This window comes from Octopus sinensis, linkage group LG28 (assembly GCF_006345805.1).
Source record: "Octopus sinensis linkage group LG28, ASM634580v1, whole genome shotgun sequence".
Lineage (NCBI taxonomy): Eukaryota > Metazoa > Mollusca > Cephalopoda > Octopoda > Octopodidae > Octopus > Octopus sinensis.
The window spans coordinates 14,210,452-14,220,451 of NC_043024.1; positions in this window are offsets into that span (position 1 = coordinate 14,210,452).

Consider the following 10,000-nt stretch of genomic DNA (forward strand, 5'->3'; position numbering starts at 1 on the left):
AGCCTCTTCTTCTCATTCTTTCTTCCTCTCCTCATTCTTTCTTCCTGCAACACTACTACTTATGCCTATATTTCCTGATATACGACGAAACCTTAGAGTGTACCAGGGAGAGAGGCTCTTAAGTTGTTCAGGAAATTGCACAATAAAGATTCATATAAACTAAAAATAAAGTAACGAAATACGAACGGCAGAAGGGGTTGCGGGTGAAAATGGTGGGTTGCTGTGTGTTTTGGTAGATATATATGTATGTAGATAGATGTGTTGATAGGTAGAGAGAGAGATAGACAGAGACAGACATACAGATAGATAGATAGATAAATAGATAGATAGATGGACAGATAGATAGATAGATAGAGATAGATAGATAGATAGATATGTTTCTTTATTAGCCACACAGGGCTGCACACAGATAGAACAAATTACAAGGTAGAGCTTTTCTTTTGAAGGTTTAAAAAAAAAAAAAAAAAGGAAGGGGGATTTTCGATCAAAGGGTTCGTAAAAGGAGAGAAAGAGGACAAAAAGGGGGGTAAAAAAAAGGGGGAGAGGGAAAAAAAAAAAAAAAAAAAAATTGATCAATAGGGATCGTTATCACAGAAATGTCAATATGAAGTGTAAAGGGGAGGACAGGTGAGGTTTACCCTTGGAAAGAAAAGCCTACGGAAAGACCACGGTAACCTCGGTCAATGAAGTCACATTTATATTTTTTTTTTTTTTTTTTTTTTTGCAAATAAGCAACTCTCTCTTTTTCGATTTCTGGGTTCATAGGACTATGCTCAAGGTTGCTTCGTCATTCATACGTGCCATTCTTGCTACATTCCCCATCTTTTTTTAAAACATTCGCTAGACAAACTTGCCTCTCTACTCTCACTTTCCTTTTCAAGTGGTACTTGAAGAAGTTGATGAGAGATTGACCAGAGAGGAAATGTTTGTCTCCAATCCTTTCAGACGCGTCCACCAGATACATTCTTTCGCCATAGCCACAAGGATGATGAAAATAGCTCTTCCTTCCCGTTTGAAGGAAGGAGGAGGTGTGACAATATTGACGATAGACTCCGCTGATAAACCGACTCGTCCCACACGTGACAGCAGTTGTTCGACATAACCCACAGTCGGAAATTGTTGGACACTGAACGAGTGCGTGCAGAACGGTTTCGTCGCTCTGACCGCATCTCGGGCAGGTCGGTCCCGTGTTTCTCGAGCCGTGTCTGTAGAGCTTATCCCGAACGGGTAGCGCTTCTCGGTAGCACTGCCAGGCCAGGGTCTCTGGAAGTTGTCCATGGGCCCTGGCCCGAAAGTCGTCCTGAACAGGCGGGTCAGGTACTCCTCGTCGACGTCCAGGTTCGCCCCGAGCTCGTCGTCGTACCTCCCCTCCACTAAACCCTATAGAATGCTTTGGTTGTGTTGAAGTCACTTAAGGTCGACCCAGGACGGCAGAGTTGCTTGAGAGCAACGCGGACACTCGCGGTGCCATCGCCCTTCCTCGGCCTCTTTTTGATCCACGACTGCAGTTCGGTCATGGAGACGAGCTGCGGGAAAGCGTGCCTCACAAACGGCGACCACACCTGTTCACCGTCATCTACATAGAGCCAGAGATGTCGCAGTCTCAGCGCGTGTCTGCGCATCATCAACCACGGCATGCCCAGCCCTCTTTTTTTAACGGGTGTTGACAGCAATGGATCGCCTGACCATCGGGACGCATCCTTTCCACAAGAAGCGGAAGAGGAAGAGGATGCGTTGTAGTTTGGTGATGGTAGGGTCGGGACAAGGTACGACGGTCAGGCGATAGTAGATGACGGAACGCGAGTACGTGTTCGCCACCTCCGCTCGACCTTTTAGGGACAGTTTCCTCTCGGCCATTGCCGGGCGAGAGTGACCACCCTACTCGTTATCTCGTTCCAGTTCTTCTCCACTTGGAGGTCCGGACCAAACCAGACCCCGAGCAACTCAACGGGCCGTCGGTCCACAGCGTCCCACGACGGAGGCGCTGGGTGGACGGCATGGGCTTGCTTCTCCAGGTGCCTAGTCGCAAGCCCACTGACTTTTCCCGGTTGATTTTCGCTCCTGTCACGCTTCGTAGTTTTTCAGTGTCTCGCCGACCAGCTCGATGTTTGCTCGTGGCTAGACACTATGACGGTGACGTCGTCCGCGTATGCCACACGCTCGTCCGCATCCCAATTCTCGCGGGATGCCCTTTAGTCGCCAGCTTCCGCAGTAGTGGCTCAAGAGTCAATACGATAGAAGCGCCGAGAGGGGGCATCCCTGACGGACCGAACGTGCAATGTGGAAAGGTCTCGATAGATGTCCATTTACGCGAATTACCGAACGGATGCCTCTGTACAAGGCAGCTATCCAGCCGCGGAAGACGGGACCGAAACCAGCCGCTCTCAGGACTGCCTCCAAGTATCGATGGTCTACCCTATCAAAGGCTTTCGATTGATCCAAGTTGATCAGGGCCCCACCCATGCCAGGTTCGTGTTTGGCGTTGAAGTGTTGGTCGAGGGCCAACCTTGCCGCCAAAACGTCGGATGCGATGCCGCTTCTAATTGCCTCTTCTAGCTTCTTAACTAGCTCACCCTCTACTCTATTTCTATCTATGGCTAGTGCTTTGCTGTACCTAATCGCTTCTGCTTTTACTGCTCTCTTGAGGGCAACCACCATTTGTTGTTGATGATGGCTCCCGTCAAAGCCCTCTTTACTAGTGTGCTAATCCGGTCTCTGAATACCTGTCTCGATGGGAAAGACGCGTTAGTTTCCAGTATCCGGGGACCCTGCCTAAGTGTCTTACCTAAGTCTAGCGTACATGTCACAAGTTTGTGATCCGTGTAGCTGACTATGTGGATTGTGGACATCCTATGCTATCTCTATCTACTGTCCTACACAGTATCCTATCTAGATACGATCTCGACGACCCGATGCGGTTGCTCCATGTCACGTTTGCCGCATTCGGGTGGTCTAGTCGGAACTGTCAGACAGTTGAAAGCGTCTGAGCAGGTCTCTGAGGCATTTGCATCCCCGTCTATTCCTATCTCTACCCACGTAGTCTACATGCGTGTCCAAGGTAGCATTCCAATCCCCCACTAAGAGTAAAGGACGAGACGTTCCCAAGAAAACTTCTAGACGTTGAAAGAAATCCGCCCGACCTGTTAAGGGCGGTGCGTAAACTGATACGAGTCGAAAAGCGCACCCATTGCTGCCGTCGACATCCAGGACGACCAGTCTACCCTCCGGGTCTACGAATATGTCCTTACATTGAGATCCAGACTCTTGTGAAAAAGTACCGCGGTGCCACTACCGCCCATTCTCGGCAGACAGGGGGAAAAATAAATGTTGAACTGTCCGCCAAACATGGTCTTTAGGGCCCGCGGATTGTGGAGTCTGGTCTCGCTTATGGCTATGATTCTAACTTATGTGACTTTATGTCATTTAAGAGGTACCCTTGTTTCCAGGGACCCCAAGCCACGCGCATTTACACAACCAATCTTGATCATAGTTCTAATGAATTAGAATACAGAGGGTTACTTACTGCTCGAAAGTTTTTTTCTTCTCCTCCGTTGGTTTGTCCTCGAGAAGATCCCAGTACAGTTTCTTGTGAGATATTTTTGGCATTTACCAACCGCACTGGGGAAAATGCCTTTGAGTGTGTGGTGCAGACTTTGGAGATGTGTATTATTTTGATGTGGTCTGGTGGTGGTGTTGTGTATGGGTGGTTGTTTGTTTTTATGTCATCTTCTGTTATGTTTGTTTTTGATTGGATGTATTCCATCAAATTTGTGTTTTGGTGTCTATGGCTGTGAGCATGTTTGCTGTATATGTTTTTGTGGTGTTGTGTGGCTGTTGTTTGCGTTGGGTTTTGAAATGTCTTCGGGAGATGTATTTCCCCCTGCTTTGTTCGTGTTTTGCATTTGGTTTGGTTGTGGTTCTGACTCTTTATTTTCCTTCTTTTTGTAGCTATTTGCCATTCCTCACTGGTTTCGTCTTCCGACGAAATTTCTGAGGAATCAGAAGGGGTAGGGGTATGTTGTGGGCTTCTATGTATGTCTGTGTAAGTGGTTGTGTTGTTGTTTTCGTTGTTGTTGGTTGTTGAGTGTTTGTGTGTGTTGAGTGCGGTATAAGGGATGGGGGATCAGTTGGTGTGTGCTTTCTTTGTTTTTCTGTCCCTTTGGGTTTTGCTGTGTTTGGTGGTGTGGTATTTTTCCAGGTGTTGAGTGGTTTTTGGTTGATGACGGATTAGCTTGGTGTGCTTCTCTTGTCGTCTTCTGTGTTGATGGTGTGTGGGTATAGTAGAGCTTTTTTTCCGGAGTGCTTTGGTTGTGGTAGTGGTTGTTGTTGTTGTGCTCTTGGTGTGCAGTGGTTGGGCACGTCTTTTCAGTGTGTTCGCGTTCCACACAAATAGCACGCGTGGTCGCCTTGCCCTCTACCACTATATAGAGTTTGTAGCCTCCTGGCAGTTCTATAGCGGTGGGTATCTTCTCTCTTGCTGCTTCAATCCAATTGAAGCAGGAATTCGATTGATTGCCCACATAGTTTTCTCTCCTAGAACCGCGATTTCCAGGATGTTTGTCTCTGACATTGTCTCTGACATTCAAAGCAGATGACAGAGACCAACCATTGTGTTTCGACATCAAATGGTATGTTTTTTATTTGGACTTTCGTGACCCTTTTGTTTAAATAGACTGGTATCATTACAAGTCGTCCGAATGTAGCTCCAATGTGGAAAAACGTTTTGCTAAACTTTCGTTGAGGAAACGTACTTGGACTGTACCAAATTTGTTTCCCCAACTGAATATTCCTTGGAGTCCCATGCAGGACGAAGGCATTTTTCGATTTTTTTGCGGTGCATTTTCTGTTCTTCTTGTTTTTTTGTTTATTACTTTATAAATTATTGTTTTTTTTTGTGTGTTTTCCACGATGTGTTGTGGAATGTGAAGGTGCAATTTTGTCTCCTTCTTTGGAGAAGAGTGCCTTTGTGCGCGTTTATCTCTTGTGTGGTGAATGTTACAATTGTTTTTTTGTTTTGTTACGTCCGCAAAATTTGTTTTGAATTGGCAGTGGAAGTGTTAATTGTGGCAGTGTTAATTGAAGTCACGGTAGTGGTGTTGGTGTTGGCGGAGTTGTCTTGGTAGGCGGCTTTGTGCCAATTTCGTTGTTGTTGTTGTTGGTGGTGATGGTGGTGGGGCTGGCATTCATGTTGTCGTTTGTATTCATTTTTGAAATCCCTTTCTCTGTCCCTTTATCATCAACAAGTGGTGTGGGGAGTGAGGGGAAATCTAAGTTAATGTCTTTGGTCGCGGCGATGGTGAATGCGACGTTAGATTTGTTGTTGTTGTTGGTGGTGGTGCTGATGGTGGTGACAGCGGTGTTCACGCTGCGATGTTTAGCAGCTAGTGGTAGCAATAGTGTTTTGCTACCGTTCTGCATGGCTGGCGGGCTAGCCACGTGGTTTCTAGTTGCCATTTTCAAAATGAAAAATGGCTAAAAAACCCACGAAAGTTTTGAAAGTTTTTTGTAATTTCGCCCATACAGGGGCGGAATTCTACGTGAATAATTCTCAGGTTTTTTAGTGAATGAACTTGCACAACGATTAAAACAAAATATTTGACAACAAGGAGTTTTAAACATGTAAAAGTGGCCAACTTACGTGGAGCCGATATGACTAGCGTCCGTCCATTGTGAGAGCTGTATAGATAGATAGATAGATAGATAGATAGATAGATAGATAGATAGATAGATAGATAGATAAATAGACAGACTGACAGACAGACACAGAGACACACATACACAAACTGATACACATACTGATAAATAGAGAAAGATCAATAGATAGGTAGATAGATAGATAGATAGATAGATAGAATAGATAGATAGATAGACATACAGACGTATCGATAGATAGGTAGATATATAGATAGATAGATAGATAGATAGATAGATAGATGGATAGATAGATAAATAGATAGATAGATAGATAGATAGATAGACATACAGACATATCGATAGATAGATAGATAGATAGATAAATAGATAGATAGATAGATAGATAGATAGATAGATAGACATACAGACATATCGATAGATAGGTAGATAGATAGATAGATAGATAGATAGATAGATAGATAGATAGATAGACATACAGACATATCGATAGATAGATAGATAGATAGATAGATAGATAGACATACAGACATATCGATAGATAGGTAGGTAGATAGATAGATAGATAGATAGATAGATAGATAGATAGATAGATAGATAGATAGATAGATAGATAGATAGACAGATAGATAGACATACAGACATATCGATAGATAGGTAGATAGATAGATAGACAGATAAATAGATAGAAAGATAGATAGAAAGAAAGAAAGATCGATAGATAGAAAGAAAGATAGATAGATAGGTAGATAGATGGATAGCTAAATAGATAGATAGATAGATGGATAGATAGACAGACAGACAGATAATCAGACAGACAGACAGACAGGTGGGTAGGTAGGAATATATATACATACATACATGCATACATACATACATACATACATACATACTTACATACATCCATACATACATACATACATACATCCATACATACATACATACATACATCCATACATACATACATATATAGCTGGGTGGGTGTAAATTCCCACAATTTCAAAATACATTTACTAAAATCGAAGTCATAACACATTACATCCAATACAGAATTAACAACATCGATATAAGCTTTGGATACATACAATATGTACACTGAAACCAAGATAATAGCTTCCTCGGTCGGATTCGATCTCAGGCCATCTGAGCAAGAAGAAATAATTCAGAACAGTCTACCGTCTACCTCTACTCTCGCAGCTCAGCAGTTCCATTGTATATACCTATATGGACATAAATTTTCCTTAACATATATATATATATGAGTGAATATATTTTATCTCTTTGTATACAGACGTACAATTTTTTTCATATGTATTTGTATAGCTTATACACGTATACATGATATACACATAGACGCCGACATATGTGCGTAGATGAACATAAACGTATCGCTGTGTGCGCGAGAATGTCTTCGTGCGAGCGTGTGTGCCTTTATCGATAAGATTCTTCACCCAAATCTGTAATGAATTCCATTTCTTTTCCCCTGATATCGACACACACACCACACACACACACACACACACACACACATATATAATATATATATATATATATATATATATCTATATATATTATATATATATACACATAGATATTTTCATTTGAAAAAAAAATCCGATACTTGCTGTTTCCAGTTCATGCAATATGGCGTTCTATTTCATATTCCCTTAACCTTTGACGTGCATTTGATTCAGGTTCCATTCTCTCTCTCACTCTCTCTCTTTCTCTGTGTGTGTCATTGGGAATGGGATGCGTGTCATTTTTTTTTTCAGTATGTGTCTATGTGTGTGTCTTACTGGTTGTGTTTGTGTGCAAATATCTTTTCTATCTTTGAATGTGGACGTGCGTTTTCTTTTTCTTGTTATTCTTAATTATGTCAGTGAAAGATTTAAGACATCAAATACTTTTTCAATGACTCTCTCTTCTCTATATATATATATGGTGTGTGTATATATAGTATATATATTTATTATATATATATATATGTATGTATGTATGTATATATATATATATATGTATTTATATATAATATATATATAGTATATATATATATATACATATATTATTATATAATATATAAATAAATAAATATATATATACATACATACATATATATTACATATAATATATACAATACATATATATATACATATATATATATATTTACACACACAATATATGTATGCATATATACTATTATATATATATAGAGAGAACACACACACAACCGACAGACGAGAACGGAGAGGAGAGAGAAATAAATATATATGTATGATATATATATATATATATATTATATGTACATATATATATATATATATATATATATATATATATATATATATATATATATATATATATATATATATAATATATATATTATATATATATATATATATATTATATATATATATATTATATGTATATAGTGGCAACATATCGACGATTACAACAAAAAAAAGACAAAGCCAACACTCTACAAAAAGAAAACACGACAGCAAAGTAAAACATTGATAGAAAACACGCGATATGGAGAAAGAATTTCCATAATATAGAAGCTACCAAGAAAAGTCTATGTACATATCCATCACAGAAATGGTACTCTGCTTACAAAGTGTGAATAAAAAGAAGAAAAAAATCGCTATTTGATTTTTTTACCTTTAGTAATCTTTCAGTTATTCTGTAATATATTTATATTTGTGCGTAGTGGTGTCATAAGAATTTCATTGCGGTACGTAAAGTGAGTTGATAAAAGGCAAATTTGAGTATGTGAAAAAAAAAAGCGTTTAATGAAATATAAGTGAGGATATTTCGACAGGAAAATGACATGTGTATTCAGAGAAATTATAGCATATGCCAGACAAATGGAAAACTTTATATAAAGGAAGATGGTTAATAGATTCAGTATGAAATCGCGGGTGCCAGGTTCTTGCTGCGTAACCTATTCAGAAGGTATCTTCAACCGTATCTTCAGGAGTGTGTGAGATATCGTAGAAGGAATCGGTAAAATCTCTGAGCAGTACGGATTTGCTTGAAGGACCAGCTACGCGTTTTTTATCAGTTCCATTCTACCAAACCACTGGACCATTTTAAAAGAAAATATACGTGTGTATTTCTGTTTATATTAGATAAATGCAAGAAGCCATTCAGAAAATATACAATAAATCGTTTGAATCCTAATCGAGAAGTGTAAGCCCCTACTAATAACTATATATACTGAATTTGAAAACCCCCTAGGATGGAAAGTAGGCCGAAGGCTACTTGCAGTAATTGAACTCATTAATTCCGTTCCCACATTTTCTTCATTCCTCGGCCGACACCATCGATTTCGGCGCCGCAATTATAGCCATTCTCCTTACGAAAATTGGTGGTAATCCCTCATACTATTTTCAAAACATAAGACATATATGTATGTAAGTATGTGTGTGTGTATGTGTATATAAATATACGTGTGTGCGTGTGTTTGTGTGTGTAAGAGTGGTATACGATATATTCTCTTTTATTCATAAGTTGTTAGTTTGCTATGCAAATAAACCTCGCAGACACATTCACAAATACATACACACACACACGTTCATACATACACAAACTATTTCTCTCTCTCTCTCTCTCTCTCTCTCTCTCTCTCCTTAACTATATATATTTATCATATATAAAAGAATAATGCCTATGATTGCTTTTCGTTTCTTATAAATTTCCAACTTCACATTTTCTTAATTGCTTTTTAGTCATTGTAACACATTTATCTTGTCTGTTTCCCCGACGTAGCAAATTGTAGTTGTTAAGACACCTGAAGTGAGACAGTAAAATGGTAGGAATTTAAGTAAAAGATAGATGTACAGTTAACTTATACAATTCATTCTTTCATGTTCGCGGATTTTCAAAGCGAACTGCACAATAAAGTATTTGTCTTTGCAGCAAGTAATTTTTTATATTCTAAAGAAGAGAGGTTGAAAAAAAATTGTTAAAAATTCCATATTATTCTTCATGTTGCTTTTGGTGCCAATCGTCACCTATGATAATGATCTTTGAGTAATGTCCGAAAGCCTACGATCGCGAAGGCAAATGGCTGGTTTGGAATTCTTTAGAAAGGTCTCCAAAAAAAGGGTTACTCCACAAGATGTGTAGTTCAGAGTTGAGGGAGTTTCTCCAGGCCGCTCCGCTGCTTCTTCGCATTGGGAGACCACAGCTCAGAAACTACGGACATGTGGTTAGAATGGCACAGCAAAGAATCTGTTGATGGATTCTTCAAACTGAGCCAAAAGACAGGAGAGATAGATGTAGATCAAGAACGAGATGGTTCCATAATATCTACATGCTCCGTTGGCCACGCTTGGGCTTACAGCAG